This window comes from Capricornis sumatraensis, chromosome 19 (genome assembly GCF_032405125.1).
Source record: "Capricornis sumatraensis isolate serow.1 chromosome 19, serow.2, whole genome shotgun sequence".
In the NCBI taxonomy this organism is placed as follows: Eukaryota; Metazoa; Chordata; class Mammalia; order Artiodactyla; family Bovidae; genus Capricornis; species Capricornis sumatraensis.
This window is the reverse complement of record NC_091087.1, coordinates 34,321,659-34,345,367: the sequence shown is the minus strand read 5'-3', so window position 1 is coordinate 34,345,367 and position 23,709 is coordinate 34,321,659. Positions and strand designations below refer to the sequence as shown.

The following is a 23,709-nucleotide window of genomic DNA, read 5'->3' as shown; positions in this document are numbered from 1 at the left end:
CCAGTGCCGCCCAGAAGCCCAGAACCTAGTAAGGCTCCTCCTTGTGGTCACAGGCGACCCCTGGCTTCCCTGGGTAACCCAGAAGTGGCTGGGAGGGCAGGAAGGTCATGAACATGACCCAGTGTCTCAGAGAGCCTGGCATAAGGTCAGCTCACACCATCCTGCCATGGATCTTTCAATATCACTACATTCATTTTACAAGTGAAAAGTCACTGCATAGAAATTCATTGAGCACCTACTAAGTGCCAGACCTGGGCACCCAGGGTCATAGCCCATTACTAGTTCAGCAAAATCCAGTGACTTCCCAGAGGCCATGTAGCTAGCAAGATGTCAAGCCAGGTGTCTAATCAAGATCCACCCAACCCCAAAGCCCTGGCTCTCTTCATGGCATCGTATTGGGACTTCCCTGGTGGTCCAGAGGGTAAGACTCCATGCTCCCACTGCAGGGGGCCTAGATTCAATCCCTGGTTGGGGAACTAGATCCCAAATGCCACAACTAGGAGTTTGCACGCCACAATGAAGATGTGGTGCATGCATGCGTGCTAAGTTGCTTCAGTTGTGTCCGACTGTTTCGGATTTCATGGACTGTAGACTGCCACGTTCCTCTGTCCATGGAATTCTTCCCAACCCAGGGATCAAACCCATGTCTCTTGCGTCTCCTGTATTAGCAGACAAATTCTTTACCACTAGCACTGCCTGGGAAGCCCTAAGACGTGGTATAGCCAAATACATGTTTTAAAAAGAGAGAGAGAGAGAAAGAACTGGCTTTTGAGAGCCTGTCTGGTCCCCAAGCCAGTTGTGGGCATCAATAGGGATGCCTGAGGGAAAACAATGGAAAAAATAAGTTATGTAACAAGTTTGAACCCATGGAAGATTCTTCTAGAAATACCAATTCTTAAGCTGCCCCTGGTCCTCCAGAATCAGAATCTCTGAGCATGGGGCCTGGTCTGGCACTCCATTTTTATAAGCCCTCCAGGATCACCTGGTGCCTGCTCAAGTTCAAGGGAGTTTCCCAGATGGCTCAGTGGTAAAGAATCCATCTGCCACTGTAGGAGACACAAGCTGGATTCCTGGATTGGGAAGATCCCCTGGAGAAGGAAATGGCAAACCACTCCAGTATTCTTGCCTGGAGAATCCCATAGACAGAGGAGCCTGGCAGGCTGCAGTCCACTGGGTTGCAAACAGTTGGACATGACTGAGCACACAGGCGCAAGTTCAAGAACCAAGGACTTCACTTATGTCGAGCAAGTTGAGAACCACAGCATCAGGGGACAAGGCACTTCTGTGTGTCCTACTGGGATTCTCATCACGTGGGCAGAGGGCTTTTCCCCCGCATGTCCCCCTGAAGAGCCTGATCTAAGGGTGACATTTAACCCGTCTGCCCCTTAAAGACCATCCCACACTTTTGTCCTAAGCACGGGCTCTGTGAGCTGTTTGTATGGACCAGGCTGGGACTTTTGTGTGACCCTCTTTTCTAACAAATGGAATGCTTTCTGACGCTCACCACCAAATGTTTCAGGGCTGGCTGGGGGCTTTAATGAGGGTGTAGGTGCAATCCGTGGGAAGCCCCCGGAATGCCATGCAAGGCTTTGGAAATCTGGCTATCGCTGGGACAGGGGCCCGTGGTCACAAGGGAGGCGCTTTGGGGATAAAGCTGCCTTTGTCAACGGGTGTAGGGGGCAGTTCCCCATGGCAGGGCTGAGTCTAGGGTGCAGTGGAGTAACTTCTCAAGTGCAGGGCTTCCCTGGTGGTTCAGTGGTAAAGAATCTGCCTGCAATGCAGGAGACGCTGGTTTTATCCCTGTGTTGGGAAGATCTCCCATGCCACGGAGCAACTAAGCGCTAGGACTGCTGAGCCTGTGTTCTAGAGTCTGGGAGCAGCAACCTCTGCAGCCCGTGTGCCCTAGAGCCTGTGCTTCACAACAAGAGAAGCCACCGCGGTGAGAAGCCCAGCACCACAACTAGACAGGAGCCCCTGCTCGTCGCAACTGGAGAAAGCCTGTGCAGCAGTGAGGACCCAGCACAGCCAAAAATAAACAAAACTGTATAGAGTGCAGGGAACCTTGCTCAGTGTCGCCTGCTCTGCTCAGCCTGCGATGCAGTCAGGGCTCAAGCCTGGGGGTAGACCACCAAGGCTGCCTCACTGGCAGAGAAAGGCTGGGGGCGATCTGGCAGCCCAGGAGGCCAGCCTGGCCCTTCCAGACCCCACAGCCTCTGCGGGCCCTACAGCCTCCCTCCCACACCTTGTCCTTGTGTCTGAATCCAGGTCCTGCTTCTCCATCTTCAGATGACACCCACCTGCTCACTCTCAGCGGGTGAATTCATTCCGGCCCAGGCCTTCACTGACAGTGCGGTTTCTCTCCTAGTAGAGACATCCGTGCCACCTGGGACTCTTCCAGGAAAGGAAGAACCTCCCCTCTGCTCCCTCACTCCCCAAAGGTGAGCTCGTGCCTGAAGAAAGCTGGGAGGATGCAGCTGGAGAGCCCCACCTGGGTGAGAAGTGGGGGCCCCTGAACCACACACCAAGCTTGGCCAGCTCCTACTGCGGGATGTCGGTCACGTCTCGGCCTTGGTTCACTCAGCTGCCAAATGGAATTAAAAACTCCCACCGCTAGGGTCAACAAACACATGAAGAGATGCTCAACATCACTAATTATTAGGAAAATACAATCAAAACTGCAATGAGCTATCACCTCACTCCCATCAGAATGGCCGTCATTAAAAAAAAAAATCTACAAACAATAAATGCTGGAGAGGGTGTGGAGAAAAGGGAACTCTCCTACATTGTTGGTGAGAATGTAAGATGGTACAGCCACTATGGAGAACAGCACAGAGATTTCTTAAAACACTAAAACTAGAGCTACCATATGACCTAGCAATCCCACTTGTGGGCATAAACCCAGAGAAAACCATAATTCAGAAAAGACACTGGCACCTCAGTGGTCATTGCGGCACTGTTTACAGCAGCCAGGACATGGAAGCCACCTAAATGTCCATCGACAGAGGAATGGATAAAGCAGATGTGGTTTATCTCCTTTACTTCCTTCATAGAACTCGTCTCCATCCGAAGCTGTCCTGGAGTCTGTTTGGTCTGTGGTTTGTATCTCTACGTCCCATTTAGAGTGCAAACACCGCAGACGGGAGGAATTCATCAGAGTTGTTCAATGCGGGGTCTGCAGCCCTAGGGCACGGCTGGTCCACAAGAGCTCAGTAAACACTTGCCGAATGAATCAACCCCAAACTGAATGAATAAATAAATGACTAATACCATGTAACGAGCGTCTACATTTGTTTGTATTTTAGAGTCTACAGAGAGTTCTGGAAGACATTTTCTTAATCTAATATAGGTGACTATGCTCAGGTTTAGATGGAACTTAACCTATTCGACCCTCTCTCCTAGTTTCTCAAGGCCACAGATGAGAAAAGTGAGCAAGTTCTCTCAGAGAAGAGAGTTTACTTCTGAGGGCATAAGTGGCCCTTTGGATTGGACAAGCAGAATCACTTGGTTTAATTCACAGCCACAGGATGAAGAACACTTGGAGGTACAGAAGCTTGACTGGTTAATAACAGTAACAACTGGGACTTCCCTGGCAGTCCAGTGGTTATGACTCTGAGCTTCCACTGCAGGGGCATGAGTTCGATCCCTGTTCAGGGAACTAAGATCCTGCATGCTGTGTGGTGCGGCCAAAAATAATAATAACAGCAACAACTGTCATTCGCGAAGCACTTGCTCTGAGCCACCCTACTAAGTACTGTCGACACAGCATCCATCTCCACAATTAACTTATAGGGTTGGTGCTATTCATTATTCCTATTTTCTGGATGAGGAAGGGAGAAAGAGGAGGCACCAGCTGGTAACAGGCTTTCCCAAGGCACGGAGCCAGCATTTGAGCCCAAGGTTATCTGACAACAAAGTCCAGGCCATTCTGGCCCTTTGAATAAACACTGAATAAATAAACCAGGCGGAGTTGAGCAATCAGAAAATTCCTACCCCACCCGGCAGCCCAGACACAGGGGTAGGAGGTTGAGAAAGGGTTAAGCACCAAAGAGAGAGGGAAAGGTTGGTGTTTGGGTGGTACTTTTTCAAGGCCCTGATCAGGAAGGTTTGCACAGGGTGCGCTTGGTTGCCCTCCACCCAGCCACAAGAAAAGGCCAGGTTTCCATGAATGACTGACACACCCAGGACAGGACGGAGGTGGGGGATGTTTCTATTCCACAAGATTCAGGCAGGAACCATGTGTTCAGTCTGGGGTCTTGCCTCTTATAAGGATGTAGAGATAGTCGAGTCCCTCATCTTTTCTGGCTCTTACAGGATGCTGGAGCTCTCCAAGCCAGGGGCCCGGCTCTGCTCAGTCTGTGTTCAGACAGGACGAGGGGTGAGCCAGGGTTGGGAGGGAACAGCCAGGGCCCCTCCTGCAGTCCTCCTGCCCACACAGTTATCGCAGCAAAGCCGCTTCCTGACTTGCTTCAGAAAGCAACGTTTTTAAAGATGAAGAAATCCCTGCTTTCTTTTCTTAATTTGTTATTGTCTTGACATGACTGACTCAATAAGTAAAAATGTTCAATTCCCGCCTGAGGTCACAGGCTCATCTCTCCCAGGCTGGAAACTCCTCCGGAGGCTTCGTGACTTCTCTCACTTCCGCACCTCAGCACATGCACATGCTGCCCTTTTCTAACTCACAGAGCCCCTGCTTCCCAGCCGGCTCTCATGTTTGGCTCAAAGCCACCTCCTCCAGGAAGTCTTCCATGACACCTCCATCCCAATTCACCGATGGACTTACGGGCTACTCTTCTGTCATCTCAAAACTCTCTCATCAGGGTCTTATCCATTTACTGTGAGATCCCTGATGCCAGGGACTGTGTCTTCTCTCTCTCTCTCTGTAGCCCTCAACAGTCCCTGGATGTTAAATAGCTGTTGCAGGAAGGAATGAGAAGAGCAAAAAAAGAGACAGGAACAAAAGGCAGGAGGAAGGAGGGAGAGAGGTCAGATGTCTCTGTGGTCAGATGCATAGAGAGATATACGCATATGTCAGATATAATAGAGACAGAGACAGGCTCCAGTCACAGGAAGGGTACGGTGGGAAAAGTCCACTATGGTCCAGGAGTTCAGAGGCCTGAACTCTTATTCTCAGGTTGTTGCTGACTGGCTGTGCGGCCTGGGATAAGCCAGGCCCCCTTCTGAGCTTCAGCTATCTCCTTTGTAAAATGTGTTATTATAAGCCTTTTAAGGGCTTCCCTGGTGGCTCAGTGGTAAAGAATCCACCTGCCAGCAGCAGTGGAGACACAGACATAGAGAACAGACTTAGGGACACGAGGTAGGGGTGGGGGTAGAGGAAGGAGAGAGTGGGATGTACGGAGAGTAAAATGGAAACATACACTCAGTTCAATTCAGTTCAGTCCCTCAGTCGTGTCCGACTCTTTGCAACCCCATGGACTGCAGCACGCCAGGCTTCTCTGTCCATCACCAACTCCTGGAGCCTACCCAAACTCATGTCCATTGAGTCAGTGATGCCATCCAACCATCTCATCCTCTGTCGTCCCCTTCTCCCACCTTCAATCTTTCCCAGCATCAGGGTCTTTTCAAATGAGTCAGTTCTTTGCATCAGGTGGCCAAAGTATTGGAGTTTCAGCTTCAGCATAAGTTGAAGTCCAGAAGTCCATTTTCATCTCATACCATCTCAGCCATTCAGACGCTGAAATGCATACACCCTACACTGCGTGATACCCATTCTGACTGCTTCCATGTTCATCTTCCCAGGGACAGATGCTCGCACTGGCTCCAATTCCTGGACCAGCCTGGTTTGCAGCAGGACATACAGGACATCTCCTGTGAAAAAAGCTTGGGGAGGGGACCCTCCAAGGGGACCCCACGTGAGGCCCTGGGACATGTGAGTATATACAGAGCCTTGACATGGTTCTCTTTGCCACCCAAGCGTTCAGTTCCCATGAAGGGCACCTGCTCTGTCTCCTCCGTCCTGGCCTGTTCCTAACCTTGCTGGCAGAGTCCGGAGCCCCACTCCAACCCCACACCCAGCCTGCACCATTATCTGTACCTGCTTCTCCTCTGCCCCCAAAAGCCATCTGCTTGATGCTGCTCCCTTCTCCTCAAACCCCAGCCAAAATCTGCACTTGAACTCACTGTGAGGTCTACCCAGCGAAGCTGGGCATTTTTTGCCACCAAGGTCACTGCCCCTAAGACCAGCATAGGATGAAGCAGTGTTGTACTTTATTGCTGTTGTTCCGTCTCTCAGTTGTGTCTGACTCTGCCACTCCATGGACAGCAGCGCACCAGGCTTCCCTGCCCTTCACCATCTCCTGGAGCTTGCTCAAACTCATGTCCATTGAGTTGGTGATGCCATCCCACCATCTCAACTTCTGTCATCCCCTTCTCCCACCTCCAATCTTTCCCAGCATCAGGGTCTTTTCTAATGAGTCTGTTCATTGCATCAGGTGGCCAAAGTATTGGCGCTTCAGCTTCAGCATCAGTCCTTCCAAGGAATATTCAGGGTTGATTTCTTTTAGGATGGACTGGTCTGCTCTCTTTGAAGTCCAAGGGACTCTTGAGAGTCTTCTCAGCAACACAACTTGAAAGCATCAGTTCTTCGGCTCTCAGCCTTCTTTATGGTCCAACTCTTACTGTATTTTATTAAATTAGGTCTTTACATCTAGTGGCACATAATATATTACTAATATTAGTAAAAACTGAAAGCAACTGAGGAAGGACTTGGGAGAGCCTTCTGGGGTGAGAGTAATGTTCCTAACAAGGTAAGAACCTCAGGTGTATCTGTTTTTCAAGATTAATCGAATGGTACATACATTTCACTGTGTGTAAACTTTACCTGAAAGAACAGTCACCAAATACTGAGCTTGTTTTCATTATATACATGCTGAAGTGTTTAGAAGTGAAGTGTAGGGGTGCCTGAAACTTATTTGGAAATGTATTAAAAATATAAGACGGGAACTTCCCTGGTGGTCCAGTGGTTAAGAATCCACCTTGCAAGACAGGGGACATGAGTTCCATCCCTGGTCTGGAAGATCCCACGTACTGAGGGGCAACTAAGCCCGTGCACAGCTACTGAGGCCTTGTGCCCTAGAGTCCATGCTCTGCAACAAAAGAAGCCACTGCAAGAAGAAGCCTGTGCATGACTAGAGAGTAGCCCCCACTCACCACAACTAGAGAAGGCCTGTGCAGAGCAACAAGGACCCAGTACAGTCAAAATAAATGAATATACTTTTAAAAATTAAAAAAAATAAGATGGATGCATGGGTGGTGGATAGAGGGTTGGTGGGATGGATAGTCATGTAACAAGGCAAAGAAACATTGCTTGTAGAATCAAATTGTGGGTATACGCTTGTTGACTACAGTTCTTTCCACTTTCCTATATGTTTGAACATTTTTGATAATAATATTTTGGAAAGAACACAATTGAAAGCAAGCTAAGTTGATAACTGGGGGAGGTGTGAAATCAATTGTGTCCCTGATGTGGTTTTCTGAGGCCATAATGGTGATGGTTCCGGTAACTTCACAGGAACTGAGAAGCCTAACGCCAAGTAGAAACATCAGCATGGCAATTGGTCTGTTATGTGTCTAAGGATCGCTGTAGTTATTTTTCAGCCACATGCTAAGAATTCACGCCTTAGCATGAAACAGAGCTGCCTGGGTTCAAACCTCAGTCCTGCTGCTCACCGTTTGGATAAGCTCCCCAGGCCCCATTTCTGCTCACCTTACAATAAAGACAAGGCTTTCCCCGGTGGCTCGCTCAGACTGTAAAGAATCGGCCTGCAGTATGGGAGACCTGGGTTAGATCCCTGGGTCAGGAAGATTCTCTGGAGAAGGGCATGGAAACCCACTCCAGGATTCTTGCCTGGAGAATTCCATGGACAGAGTAATCTGGTGGGCTACAGTCCATGGGGTCGCAGAGAGTCAGACATGACTGAGTGACTGATTCACACACTGCCTCATAGGGATGCAGGGGCAGCTCCGGTGAGTCCATGCCCATCAGGGCCCTAAATCAGCACCTGTGCTGAAAGCCCCCAGGTGGAGGGAGGTGCTGCTATTTACAGACAGATTTCCAAGAGGCACCCTCCAGGGTTGGCCAGCAGGTGTGGGGAAGGGAGATAACGGGCTGACACAGAGAGAAGGGCTCTTGAGGCCTGGCCCCACCAGCAAAACCTCTTTTTTCCTTGTGCTGACAAGTCACCAGGATGCTTTAAAAATTTTTTTTAAATTTTACTTGACTGCCTCAGTCTTAGTTGCAGCATGCAGAATCTTTTGTTGTGGCTTGAGGGCTTAGTTGCCCCAAGGAATGTGGGATCTTCCCAGACCAGGCATTGAACCCGTTTCCCCCACATTGCAAGGCAGATATTCAAGCACTGGACCACCGGTGACGTTCCACCAGGATGACTTTTTGAAAGATGCTGTGAGGAAAACAGACCGGATGGACAGAGGTTTACAAAGCACACAGAGGCGATGTTAAGCTCATAAGATCTGAGCCAGTTCATTTCTCACTGCTTCTCTGCCTCTGCACCCGACCTAACTCCCGAAGCTCCGCACACAACTCTACTGGCGCCTTCTCAGGGGGGCCCACCCTGACCACCAGACTAGGCCAGCTCCCCAGGGAGAGCCGCTCATAGCGATGGATCCTCTTGTCATCATATTGATGTGATGTGTGCTTTTTATCTCCAGTTTCCCAGTAGATCCTCAGAGCCCAGCACAGTGCCTGAAGCAGAGACTGTGTTAAATAATCTGTTGAGGATGAATTCCAAGTGTGTAAGAAAGCAACTGCACTCTCTGTAGACTGACAGATAGAAAATTGGCGGTGGGGTGAAGTGTTATTCGCTCAGTCATGTCCGACTCTTTGCAACCCCATGGACTGTAGCCCACCAGGCTCCTTCGTCCATGGGATTCTCCAGGCAAGAATACTGGAGTGGGTAGTCATGACCTCCTCCAGGGGATCTTCCCAAACCAGGGAGATCGAACCCATGGCTCCTATACTGGCAAGCAGATTCTTTACCACTGAGCCAACAGGGAAGCCCTAAGAGGTTAACTACCTTTCCCCAAACCAACTAGCCCATTCATCTTAGAGCTAAGGTTCCATCTCAGTAGCCAGAGCCTGCAGCCCTGGGGACTTGGTCCCTATGCTCCACTGCCTTTCTTCTGAAGTCAGAGACACTCTAATGGAACCTAACCAAATGGATCTCAGGGTTCCAGCCTCTCGGCCGTATCTTCCTTCTGGAGCTAGAAAAGTCAGAAATGTGCCTTTGACTTGCTTCTCTTTCTTCTTTAAAAGAAAACCACGTGTTTATTCTCTTCTGCCAAAGTTACAACAGAGCTGAAGCTTTGCCAGTGTTGACTTTAAAAGCTGGGCTGAGGGGTTAAAATCCTTTCCCCTGATGCCTGTTTGTTTATGTTTCCGGAGTGAAAGAAGGAGGTTGTTATAAGAAACCATCTGATCCATTTCAGAGGCTGTACCTGCAGCAAGGCAGGGAGTCTGGCCCGAGTACCTGGCGCCCCTCCCAGCACTTAGATCCGAGAAGGCTCTGAGGGGGTCCCTGCTCCAGAGACTTGCTCTCCTGTCTCCCCCAGTCTCTGAGCAGCACCCCCTCCTGTTCTGCATCCTGTTAGAAGCAGAGCACAGCCATGGGGACTCTGACAACTTTGGACATTAAGACACCGATGCCCTTGCCCCTGAAAGTTACCAGGACCCCTCACAGAGGAAGGAAGGGCAGGTAGAAACCGGCTGCCCTAGCCAGGGCTTTCTCTTATCCTCTTTGGGGGGTCCTGCAATAAAGCCCACCCTTCACCCTTCTGACAAGCAACCTAGTGAGCACTCAGCCAGCCTCCGTGAGGACAACGCAGACAGACAGGGAGGGACTGCACCACACACGCGCACGCACACACACACGCACACACAAACCCAACGCAGTATAACCACAAGGATGCTTTTCTATGCTTCCACCCCTCTGGGAGAGTGTCAAATCAAACCCTCCATCTCCACCTCCCCGTGATTCAGCCACACTCACCATTCGCCTTTCGTGGGAAGACCCTCTTCTGCAAACTCATGTCGGGGGGCTCTGAGGACGTGGGAGAGCAGTGACTGGTCCCTCTGGGTCCGGATCAAGAAGTCTTGGGGGATCAACAGCGGCTTCTAGGGCTGGGAGTATTTGAATGGGAGTTAAAATTACAAAGTAACTCCTCGTTAGAACTGTTTCTCCCCCCGCCAGCAGGGAGGGAGGGAAAAAAAAAAATCCCTTTCCCTCTGCCAGCAAATCTTTAACGTCTCAAAACAGTTGCTTCCAACTCCTGCCCTCCTTGTGAAGCGAATGTGTAGAAGGCGATGTAATTTCACTGAATCAAGCCCTCAGATCACAAGCCTTTTCCTGTACCACAAACAGAAATGTAAAACCTCAAACTTTCCCTTGGACTGGGAGTCCGTTGCGAGCGGGAAGAACACGATGCTCTCTGAGGTCTAATGTATGGAAAACGTGCTGAACTTTTCAGATCATCCCAAAGGCTGGAGTCCGTTCCCCCCAAGTTCCCACCCTCAGTCTTTTTTTTTTTTTTCTTTTTAATGAGTTCTGGTGTGTTTATGTCATTGCAAGGGACAAACACGACACCTCCAGTCCTTGCCCAAAGTCGAAGTGATTCATTTTCTCCTTCACACATGCCACACACACACACAGAGCCTGTTGAATCCCAGTGAAAACGGCTTTCATAAAATTCGCGCGGGGCTGGGGCGGAGTGAGGCGGGGTGAATGCAGTCTGTGTCCTGAGAAGGGCAGTTGGGCTCCGGGGAAGGTGGAGGCTGACTTGAATCAAGACAAACAGAAGGCGCCCTGACTCTCGCCCTTGTCAAGAGGAGGAGGGATGAAAGAAAAGTGGACACAAGCCCTGGGGAACTGGGCTCCGAAACTTTCGCAGTGTTCTCTGCCCAACTTCCCCTTGTTAGCCTTCCCATACCCTGAAGGATCTATTTTTAGACTTGGACAAGGCATACTATTATTTTAAATGACCGATTTGATTGCTGGGTTAAAGAAATCCTTGGATTCCCCCCACCAGAACGACCAAAAGAATATACAGTAAGTGGGCAAAGAGTCGGGGCTGAAAGCTGGGGAAGAATGTGATGGTTTTCAGGACATGGCAGTGTGACAGCAGACGCAAGGAAAAGCCTGCTATGTTTGATAGAGAAAACGCCACCAGGGAAGCAGGAGTGACGGACCCTGAGTCAGCCCCTGGGTTACCTGTCACCTGCCAAGTGGCCCAGGTCTTCTAGGGATGGGCCCCTGCCATGGATGCCTCTGGCCTCCTGACCAATGTCACTCCCCCCATTCATAGCCTTTTAAAAAATATTTATTTGGCTGCACCGGGTCTTAGTTGCAAGAGAGTTCTAGTTCCCTGACCAGGGATCAAATCTGGGCCCCCTGCCTTGGGAATACAGAGTCTTAGCCACTGGACCACCAGGGAAGTCCCCGTTCATAGCCTTTTTAAAATAAAACTTTTTAAATTTTTTATTGGGGTGTAGCCGATTAACAATGCTGTGATAGTTTCAGGTGAACAGCAGAGGGACTCACTCAGCCATACCTATACACATATCCATTCTTCCCCAAACTCCCCTCCTGTCCAGGCTGCCGTATAACATTGAGCAGAGTTCCCTGTGCTATACAGTAGATTCTTGTTGGTTATCCATTTTAAATATAGCAGTATGCACATGTCCATCCCAAACTCCATAACTATCCCTCCCCCATATCCTTCCCTCTGACAACCATAAGATCCTTCTCTAAGCCTGTGAGTCTGTTTTGTAAATAAGTTCATTCTTATCACCTCTTGTTAAAGATTCTGCCCATAAGGGATGTCAAACAATGTCCCTCCTTCTCTGTCTAACTTCACTCAGCACCACTGTTCAGAATCTTGAATCACCATCACTCAATTAAACCACCTCCAGGTCACTGTGGCCACTCCACCTCTCCCCCACCTCCCCACCTCCCACCTCCAATAATCATTTCTCTGGGCAGTGCTGCAGGGTGCCAGGGGGGAAAAAATGGAAAAAAAAAAAAAAAAAAACACCCTCTCCTGTCAGCACCTGGAGTCAGAACAGTTCCCCGAGGGTCATCCTTCTCCCAGGACGAGGGTTTGGATCCAGAGCTGGCACTTCCTGCTGCCTGCTCTACCTTGCTCGTAGTAACCAACTGACTGCCCAGGCCATGGACCGGCAGCATGCTGCAGGTACTCTATGCACAAAGAACCACGAGGGCCAGACACTGGCCTTGCCTTCTAGTGGTTCCCAGGTGCGTCAACAATGGGAAGCCAGCTAGACAGGGGAATACTCTGCAGAAATTAAAATGATGTAATAAAGATTTATTGTCCTAGAAGGGCTTTCCTGGTGGCTCAGGGGTAATGAACCCGCTTGCTAGTGGCAGGAGAGTTGGGTTTGATCCCTGGGTCAGGAAGATCCCCTGGAGAAGAAAATGGCATTCTGCTCCAGTATTCTTGCCTGAAGAATTTCGTGGACAGAGGAGCCTGGTGGGCTACAGTCCATGGGCTCACAAAAGAGTCAGACACAAATGAGCGACTAAACAACAACAACATTGTCAGAAATGTATTATATCACTAAGCGAATTAAATCAGGTAACAAACACAGAGTGTGTAGTGTGATCCATATGCACGAAGCAAAATTAAATTTGGAGAACTAAAATTGAGGGATGTGAGGGGGACTTCCCTGGTGGTTCAGTGGTTAAGACTCTCCACTTCCACAGCAGGGGTCACAGATTCCATCCTGGTGAAGAACCAAGATCACACATGTCAAGGCATGGCCAAAAAAAAAAAAAAGAGGGATTTTTCTTTTTCTTCATGGGCTTCCCAGTATCCATTGTTTTCCAATATCCATTAGGTTATTCTCAAAGTCAGAGAATAGCAATAGCTTTCAATTCATAACATTTATAGGATGGTAGAAACATTTCTAAATTAAAAAAAATAATAATAAGTTAAATCACTGGCTTTGGGACTCCAAAGTAAACTTTGTTAAATCAATAACAAAGACTATACTTCTGAAGGTCATAGCTTTTGATCATATGAATTAAGCCTTTGACAAAGGAATTATTATCTGATTAGTAGGCAGAAGAGTGGCCCCTCCAAAGATGTCCGCATGCTATTTTCAGGGACCTGTGAACATGCTATGTTATATGCAAGAAGGGATTAAAGTTGCTAATCAGCTGACTTTAAAATATTGGGACAAACTGAGAGAGTAGCATTGACCTTTATACACTACCATGTGTAAAATAGATGGCTAGCAGGAAGCTGCTGTATAGCACAAGGAGCTCAGCTCAGTGCTCTGTGATGACCTAGAGGGGTGGGATGGACAGTGTGGGAGGGAGGTTCAAGAGAGACGGGCTATACGTATATAGCTGATTCACTTTGTGGTACAGCAGAAACTAATACAACAATGTAAAGCAACTATATTCCAATTAAAATAAAACAAAGGGATTATCCTGGATGGCCCAGGTGGGCCCAATAAAGTCAGAAGTGTCCTGAAAAGTGGGGCAGAGGAGGTCAGAGTTAGAGAGAGTCTTGAAGAAGCAACACTGCTGTCTTTGATGGTGCAGATGGGGCCATAAGCCAAGGATGGAGACGGCCTCCAGGAGCCGGCAAAAGCAAGGGAAGGATTCTCCCCTCCAGTGCCCAGATAAGAATGCTAACTCCGCCAACACTTTTCATTCTAGCCCATGGAGACCCAATTTGGACTTTTGACTTCCAGCACTCTAAGATAGTTTGTGCTGGTATTTTTAAATCAATTTATTTATTTGTGGCTGTGCTGGGTCTTCACTGCTGCGCTGAGCTTTCTCTAGCGCAATGAGCAAGGGCTGCTCTCGAGCTGCGGTGCTCAGGCTTCTCACTGCAGAGGCTTCTCTTACTGTACAGCACGGACTCTAGGGCGTGCAGGCTTCAGTAGTTATGCTCACAGACTAGAGCAAGTGCTCAGTAGCTGTGGTGCACAGGCTTAGTTACCCTGTGGCACGTAGTCTTCCCGGAGCAGGGATCGAACCCATGTCCCCTGCATTGGCAGGCAGAGTCTCAGTCACTGGACCACCAGGGAAGTCCCACTATGTATTGTTTTAAGCTACTCATTTTGTGGCAATTTGTTACCGCAGCAATAGGACACTGACACATTTGAATTTGTGTGTATTTTGTTTGTTTCTTCAATGATGAAAGCTCGGCCTGGACTACAAAGAGCAAAGTCTGGAGGATACAGAGCACAAAATTTATACCATAAACCCACAGATTTGGGAAAAACACTTGATGATATAAGAGAGGCTATTTTCTTATTTGAACAAAGATAAAAGTCTGCCCAGCTGAAGGGAAGATGAGTTTCAAAGAGCACATGGTTGCAGAGGAACTCCTCACTTCTGCCCCTTTGTGGCTGGCACCAAGACACACAGATAGTACATACTGGGGATGAGACATAACACGGAGACCTGGGTCCCACTTTCTGCCTGAAATACTGGGAGGAAAGAGCCTCATTTGAGTGTCCTGAGCCAACTCGGATTGGAAATGTCCACGTGGGATGGTTAGACCAAGATCCTGGAACAGTCCCCTGAGTTCCCATGGGAGGATGGAAGTAGGTTAGGAGAGAGGAGCTGAAAGTTCCCTGAAGAGGTGAACTTGGAAGAGATGCCCAGAATACCTGAAGGCTCCAGCTGACCCAGGAGCCCCAGACAGCTGGATGTGGACAAAGCAGGGTGACCTTTGTGGTGAGAGAATAAGATCCCTCGATGGCTAACACAGAGGGGATGGAACTTCTCGGACAAAGGAGAAGCTGGCAGCTCCCTCTACAGAGAATGCCTCAAAGAGGGGACCACAGGCTCTGTACACCTTCCCCAGTGCCACCATCTCACATAACAACCAGGCAGGGACACCCTCAACTGGCTGAGCAGGAACCCAGAGTAGACCTGACTAAGATCGGGAGTAAACAAGGAATGACTAAACTTACTCTGGATTAGCAAAATCCATTTTCCATCATCAAGATTTGCCTGGTGGTCCAGTGTCAAAGACTCCACGCTCCCAATGCCAGGGGCCTGGGTTCAATCTCTGGTTGGGGAACTAGATCCCACATGCCACAGCTAGAAGTCCCAAGTGCTGCAACTAAGACCAACTTCAGCCAGGTAAATAAATATTTTGAAAAACTCACTGTCCAGAAAAGTGGGGGTTAAAGAGTTAAGTTCAATAACAGAGAAATATGGAAAATTACATTTTTTTCTGAAAATAGATTATTATTGATAGTATATGCCACAACATAAACAGAGATTATCTCTGGCTAGTAAGAGAGATTATAAGTGCTTTTCATTTCTTTTTCTCTGCATTTCCTACTTTTCCAAAAGGAACATGTTTATGTATGTATGGATGTTAGAGCTGAACAATAAAGAAGGCAGAGTGCTGAAGGAGTGATGCTTTCGTACTATGGTCCTGGAGAAGACTCTTGAGAGTCCCCTGGAAGGCAAGGAAATCGAAAGAGTCAATCCTAAAGGAAATCAACCCTGAATATTCATTGAAAGGACTGATGCTGAAGCTGAAGCTCCAACGCTTTGGCCACCTGATGTGAACCGCCGACTCATTGGAAAAGACCCTGACACTGGGAAAGAATGAAGGCAAGAGGAGAAGGGGACGACAGAGGATGAGATGGTTGGATGGCATCATCGATTCATTGGACATGAACTTGGGCAAACTCTGGGAGATGGTGAGGAACAGGGAGGCCTGGTGTGCTGCAGTCCATGGGGCCACAAAGAGTCAGACATGACTCAGCAACTGAACGACAGCTCCTTCCTCTCTGAAGACACCCCTAACCCAAGTGAATGGAGATGGGGTCAAATGACACAATCTCAATTATAAACACAGAATATAAGAGAATATGGGGTTTCCCAGGTGTCTCAGTGGTAAAAGAACACTCCTGCCAATGCAGGAGACACTCAGTCCTTAACTCAGCAAGATCCCCTGGAGGAGGAAAGAGGAGCCCATTCCAGCATTCCTGCCTGGGAATTCCCATGGACAGAGGAGACTGGTGGGCTACAGTCCATGGAGCCACAGAGTCGGACACGACTTAGTAACTAAACTTCGTCATAGCTGATTCACTTTGCAGTATAGCAGAAACTAACACAACACTGTGAAGCAACTACACTCCAATAAAATTAAAAAAAAAAAAACAAACAAAACGTGGTTACCTCCTCCAGCCTAGACAAGAAGGTAGGGAAGGAACTAACAAGTTGTCCACAGATTCTAGAGGCCACCCTCTGGCTGAAGGACAGAAACAGCAGTGCCAGCCCAGGCTGGGATGCAGGAAGCATCAGGGGAGCCAGTGGGACACAGAGATGACTTGGGAACCAGAACAAACACGAAAGCCTCATGGTAAGCCCTGAGGTCTCCTGTCTTTGCTCTCCCTGGAGGTGATGGATGGGTAACAAGCCCACTATTTGGAAGGTTGTGTGAGTTCAGTCTTGCAGTGGAGAGATTACTCAGTGGTCCAGCTGAGGAGACCTGGGAGAGACTCAGCAGGGATACTGAAATGGACGCTGACTGAGTACTAAGCCAGGGAGACAAAGGACCACTGTCTGAATCCCACCTCTCCAGGGGGAACTGGATATGCCTGGATAGATGCCAACTCAAAAGAGGCCCAAGGTCCACCCAAGGTCCACCCAAGGCCAGGCGTCCTTTCCGAGGCAGTCTGAAGTACAGGGAGGCAGCACCAAAGGCCAGAGCTTATTCTCAAGGGAAGTCCAAGAGCCAAGTTGTGAAGCCTAGATCCAGTCCAGCGTCCACAAGGCAGAGCGAGAGGACGCTGGGGAGCTGAGGATGCAGAGGGGGAGGACTGGACTGGCTTAAGGTCCGGAGCAAGCTCAAGGAGGGACAGGAACCCCAATGATGAGAACACACAGCGGTCTCAAACCTTTGGGCACTAGGGATGGATTTTGTGGAAGATAGTTTTTCCACAGACTGAAAATGCCGGGGATGGTTTGGGGTTGATTCAAGCACATTATGTATTTTTAATTAATTTATTTTTTATTGGAGGATAACTGCTTTACAATATTGTGTTGGTTTCTGCCACCCATTGACATGAATCAGCCATAGGTATATATAGGTCCCCTCCTTCCTGAACCTCCTTCCCACCTCCCTCCCCTTCCTACCCCTCTAGGTTGTCACAGAGCACCGGTTTGAGCTCCCTGCGTCATACAGCAAATTCCCACTGGCTGTCTATTTTATATGTGGTAGTGTACATGTTTCTCTGCTGCTGTCTCCATCTGTCCCTCCCTCTCCTTCCCCCCCGTCAACCTGTGTACACAAATCTGTTCTCTCTGTCTGTGTCTTCACTGCTGTGAAGACAGCAGTCTTCAGTACCATCTTTCTGGATTCCATATATATGCATTAACAAACAAGATCTGTATTTCTGGCTTACTTCACTCTGGATAATAGGCTCTAGCTTCATCCACCTTATTTGAACTGAGTCAAGTGCATTCCTTTTGATGGCTGAGTAATATTCCATTGCATGTATGTACCACAGATTCTTTATTCAGTCATCTGTCAATGGACATCTAGGTTGCTTCCACGTCCTGGCTGTTGTAAATAGTGCTACATGAACATTGGGGTACACGGAGCACATTACATTTGTCGTGCTCTTTATTTCTAATATAATGCCACTGGTGATCTGACAGGAGGTACACACCGGTCCATGACCTGGAGGTTGAGGACCCTTGCTGTAGACTAGACTTCATGGAGGAGATGGCATTAAGTTTGATCTTGAAGGCAGTCTCACTTCCAGGCTACTTCACACCTCCTTCCCCTGACACTGGCCCCAGAGTCAGGAGAAACACCAGGGAGCCGTCAGCCTCCCTGCCGGCCTAGAGCTCTCTTGGTGGTTGTCTCCAAGTCTGTGCTGTCTGTGGGGGACACAGCAGCTCTTCCTCTAGGGCCATGGGTCCCCTTTTCTCTTCCTGCCTCTGTTCTAGTCTCTGATCCTCCCTAACCCCTGTCCTCCATACCTTAAACAGCTGCTGTCCTTGTTCTCTGCAGGATTCCATTTGCAGCTAAGTAACTGGGGCTTCCCAGGTGACACTAGTGGTAAGGAACCTACCTGCCAATGCAGGAGACACAAGAGACATGGGTTCAATCCCTGGGTCGGGAAGATCCCCTGGAAGAGGGCAGGGCAACCCACTCCAGCATTCTTGCAGGGAAAATCCCATGGACAGAGGAGCCTGGCATGCTACAGTCCTTGAGACTGCACAGAGTTGGACACATCTGAGCACGCACAAAATACAATAAGGACAATGGGCTCAGGAGGGAGCCTCAGGAAATTCCAACATTTAAGGGATCAGCAGTGGAAGAGACATGCAACATCAAGGCAGAGAAGAAACTAAAGAAAGAAATAAAAATTAAGAAAGTTCCAACACAGAAGCCAAGGGGAAGGGAGGGTCCGTTTTGTATTTTGTTTAGTCGTTGTTGGCTTTGGGACAAAAGAAATAAACTTCAGGAACCTCTGGCAAATCAAGTTGGCCTCCCATCTTTCTTGGAGAAGAGACTAGCTTTTAGCATCCCCTGGAACGAAACAGCTGTCATTTCTAGGGTGCTAAGGAGAGGGATTGGGACGGGAGGAGGGGTGGGGAGAGCAGATGGATATAACTAAACTGAGGATCTGGTCAGGGTTTCAACCAATTTCCCAAACCTAGTGCTAATTCGTGCAGCCCACAGTCCATTTCCCATAAATTGAAATCCCTGTGTATTTGAACGGAAATATAATCCACGTGTTCATGATTCATTTGCACTTTATGTAACCAAATGTTGGGCTGTCGCTGTTTGATGTCCAAGACACCATCTGAAGAATCTTTGCAGCCAGAAGTCATAAGTTGCCAGAGAATTGAAAAGGAGACAAGCCTTGGCCAGCCACATTCCTAATCGTAAAGCAGTCAGCAGGGAATGAAGAGGCACAGTGTGAAGGGGGGAGCATCCGATATGTACTTATAGATCAGATATACGTTCCGTGCTTCAAGCTGCAAGCATCTGATGCTAAACAAGCCACACCAACAAACAGGCAGCGCCTGCAGAGATGCTGTCGGTGATGTAACTGTTTGGTTCCTGTTGAACATTTTAGATGATTTCCAACTCTGATATTATAAAGCTAAAACAAAAATCTTTTGTGTATCCGTTTTTGTCCACATCTCTTATTATTGCCTGATGATAAGTTTCCAGATAATAGAATTACTGGATCACAGGAAAGACACAAAGTGTTAAACTGTATTTCAGGAAAATTGCAAAGTTACCCTTTCATACTGGGGCTTCCCAGGTGGCGCTAGTGGTAAAGAACCCACCTGCCAATGCAGCAGACATAAGAGACGCAGGTTTGATCCCTGGGTCGGGAAGATCCACTGGAGGAGGGCATGGCAACACATTCCAGTGTTCTTAACCTGGAGAATCCCAGGGACAGGGAAGCCTGGAAGGCTATGGTCCATAGGGTCATAAAGAGTTGGACACCACTGAAGCAACTTAGCACACATGTATGCACCCTTTTACACACAATGGATGAACTTGTCTTTCTCACCATGCTTTTTTAAGCTCTGTGCATTATCAAAGAAATAATCAATGATGTATTAGAAAGTTATTAAAAAGTTGTGTTTCAAAGACTATTTTGCATAGCATGCAAAGCTACTAATTATGTAAATACAAAACTGCATAACTGAATAATAACTATATACAAGTACAAACTCAATTTTATTTAAATTATCCCACAGTGTGATGTATATTCTATCACACAGAACAGCGGTTTCAGTACATGAACAGGGGCTCAGCACCACTAACCATGAGTCAAATGCAAGTCAAAACCACAATAGTATGTCACCTCATACCTGTGAGAATGGCTGGTACCAAAAAGATAAGCAGCAGGTGTTGGTGAGGATGTGGAGAGAAGGGAACCCTTGTGCACTACGTGTGGGAATGTAAGTTGGTGCAGCCAGCATGGAAAACAGTACGGAGGTTCCTCAAGAAATCAAAACTAGAACCACCACATGATCCAACAATTCCACTTCTGAGATTTACCCAAAGGAAACAGAAACACTAGTTTGAAAAGATTATACACCCCTATGTTCACTGCAGCATTTTTCACAATAGTCAAGACATGGCAACCCGTTAGGTGTCCATCAACGGATGAACGGATAAAGACAAAAAACTTTGTTTATATATATACACATGCATACATATATAACACATATATATTTCATTTATTTAGGGGCTTCCCTGGTGGCTCAGATGGTAAAGAATCTGCCTGCAGTGCAGGAGACCTTGGTTCCATCCCTGGGTTGGAAAGATCCCCTGGTGAAGGGAACTGCTACCCGCTCCAGTATTCTTGCCTGGAAAATTCCATGGATAGAGGAGTCTGGTGGGCTACAATCCATGGTGTCACAAAGAGTTGGACTCGAATGAGCAACTTTCACCCACTCACTTGTTGCTATGTACACACACACAGTGGAATATTATTTACCCATAAAAAGAATGAAATCTGGCTACTTGTGACAACATGGATGGTCCTTGAGAGCAGGATGCTTAGTGAAAGAAGTCAGAGAAAAATAGAGTATGATTTCTCTTATGTGTGGAACCTGAAAAAACAATGCAAAAGAACCCCTAAGCTCATAGATACAGACAACAGATTAGTGGTTGCTAGAGGTGGGCAGCCAGGGTGGGCTGGTGGAAGGCGTGTGGGCAAAATGAGTGAAGAGAGTTAAGAGATATAAACTTCCAGTTATAAATAAGTCATGTGTGTGAGTGTGCTTAGTCGTGTCCGACTCCTTATGACTTCACGGATGGTAGCCTGCCAGGTTCCTTCGTCCATGGAATTTCCCAGGCAAACATACCGGAGTGGGCTGCCATTTCCTTCTCCAGGGGATTTTCCCAACCGAGGGATCAAACTCATGTCTTCTGCATTGGCAGGCAGATTCTTTACCTCTGAGCCACCGGGGAAGCCCAAGGTTAATAATACTGCCTTGCATATTTGAAAGTTACTAAGAATAGATTTTAAAAGTCCTCAACACAAGAAAAACAATTCTGTAACATGGCTGATGATGAACGTCAACTAGACTTAATGTGGTGCTCATATCACAATATACCAAATATTGAATCACTGTGTTGTACACCTGAAGTTAATGTTGTATGTCAACTGTAATTCAATAAAAAAATTTTTTTCTTAAAGAATATCAGCTTCAGCTGCAATAACAAAATCAATTCTCAACTCTCAGCATTTTAATCCCAACAGAAGTTTATTTCTCATCAGCACAAAATTTGATGCAACCCAGGCCACTCTCCAAGGCAGCCCTTTCCAGGTGGTGATTCAGGGACCCAGGCTGTCTCCTTCCTGTGTCTCCACCATCTCAACACTAGCTGAATTCAGAGTTCCAGAACAGAGGACAAGAGAATATAGAGACTTATACATGGGCTTTTCCAGGCCTCAGGCCAGATCTGCCACATGTCATTTTCATTCATGATCAGCTGTCTAGAACTTACCCTCTGACCACGCCCAACCGGCGGGCAGCTAGAAAGACCACAAGGATGTTCAGTGAGCACTCAATGTCTCAGCTACAGTCTTGTCACCAAATATTCCTTTTCTCCCTTTTCCCACACACACACAAAAAAACACTTCCAGCCCATGAGCGATGACCCATCGCCCCATCAATTTATAGCTACTGGCTCAAAAGATCAGAATCTCCAGCAGACACACGGGTCCTTGAATCAAGCCAGAAGTGGCTGCTCTCGGTTCTGAGAAGCATCTTTCTAGAGCAGGCGTCAGCAAACTTCTTCAGGGCCAGAAAGTAAATATGTTAGGCTTGGGGGCCATGAGGTCTCTGCTACAGCTATTCAACCCTGCCATTGTAATGCAAAAACAGTCACTGACACTCTGTAAATGAACAGGCATGGCAGAGAAGGAGATGGTTGGAATGGCATCACCAACTCAATGGACATGAGTTTGAGAAACTTCGGGAGACAGTGAAGGACAGGAAAGGCTGGTGTGCTGCGGTCCATGGGGTCATGAAGAGTTAGACACGACTGAGTGACTGAACAACAACAACTGCTCTCAGAGGGCACTGCAATTATCTACTACTCGTCAAGGACACATTTTGGAAAGTTCTCCATTTTCCATTGTCTCCTTGGCCACCTGTGCAGTAGATGTTGGAAAGCCTATGTCCCTTGGGGGCTGCTTTCCTCAGCCTTTTTGATGCCTGTGCATGGTTGGAGTTTCAGGGTGCTTAGAAGGTTAAAAGTCTCAAAAAATCATAGGCTTTCTAAGGCCAGGGTTGGTTTTTTTTTGGCAGTCTGACTCTCAGACAACTCAGTAGTCATTTTCCAGTTCCATCTTCCAGGAACCACACCCACTGTTCTTTCAAGACTTGGTTCCTAGAGCTGCTGTATTTGTTTATTTCATGTCCCCAATCCTCTTTCACTCAATACAACAGTGGCTGCCTCCAGGCCACCTACAGCCACAAGCATGAAATTCCTACCCTTCCTCTGTTTGCTCTGAGACATAAAAATCAGAGGGAAATTTTAATTATAGGTGTCAGACCCCACCTTTCATTTGATTTTTGCCCTGCTTCCAACTGGACACGGCACTGGGTACCACACCCTGAATCTGAATTTGCCTTTGGCCACTCTGAAGTCTTTCTCAATCCCATTTCTGACGCTATCATCTCAAGGAGGTTCATTTTTCCAACCTTCATTTCTGGCCTTTCTCCATTCCCTGTTATTACTCTTGTAAATGAGTTGATTCTTTGCTGTGTGGATCTTTTCCTTGTAACACCTTGTTAAACATAGCCAGCAACAACGAATGCAATTACCACGATTCCGATTTTCCAACCACTTTCCCCAGAGCTACAAGTTCATTAAGAACCAAATGTGCCTTCCAGGTGATCACAGGAGACTAATCATAAATATTTCACCACTGCATAAGAGGGGCTGAGTGTTCCCCCAGTCCCATTTCCTTACTGCCATTTACCTAACCGATATATCGATACGCACTGCAGGTTTTTGTTACAGCAGCTTCTTACTTTTACTATCAACTTCTAAATCAGTCCGCATAAGCTAGGGTGTACTATGGGCACCCTCTAATTCAGTGGTTTAACACTTGCTTGCTCATATAAAGTCACAGATAAATCTGGCTGCATTCTGTGGCATGTACAATATACATTAAGGTTTCCACCCAAGTGGGTGATGGAAGCCACCGGACCCTGCCAGGGAGGGGCCCAGTGAGCCACAGCTAGATGCTAAGGCCACAGTCACCAGCCGGCTCAGAGATTTTCAGCGGAAGCTGGGGATGGCTGTGAGCGCAGACAGTCGCAGACCACTTACATGTCCTTATGTTTCAAAGCGGCAGATCATTGAGGTCAAGTAAAGAACAAGTTTTTCTGAAATGACAATTCCACCTTTTCTGAATTTCTACAGACTGTTCAAGGAAGTTGCTGTAATTATTGAAACTATGTGAAAACTGATTACTTGGTTGGTGAATTGCTACCATCGTTCTAAAATCGTGGACTTCATGGGGCTTCCCTGGCAGTCCAGTTAGGACTTCTCCTTTCAATGCAGGGGGTGTAGGTTTGATCCCTGGTCAGGGAGCTAGGACCCCACATGCCTCGTAGCCAAAAAAGAAACAAAGCATAAAACAGAAGCAATATTGTAACAAAATCAATAAAGACTTTA

The 23,709-nt window shown here is 47.7% G+C and overlaps 1 pseudogene; it reads left to right on the top strand.

Moving 5' to 3' along the window:
* Nucleotides 1-327: 327 nt before the first annotated feature.
* On the top strand, nucleotides 328-23,494 carry LOC138094962 (COMM domain-containing protein 6 pseudogene; annotated as a pseudogene).
* The last annotated feature ends 215 nt before the right edge of the window (nucleotides 23,495-23,709 follow it).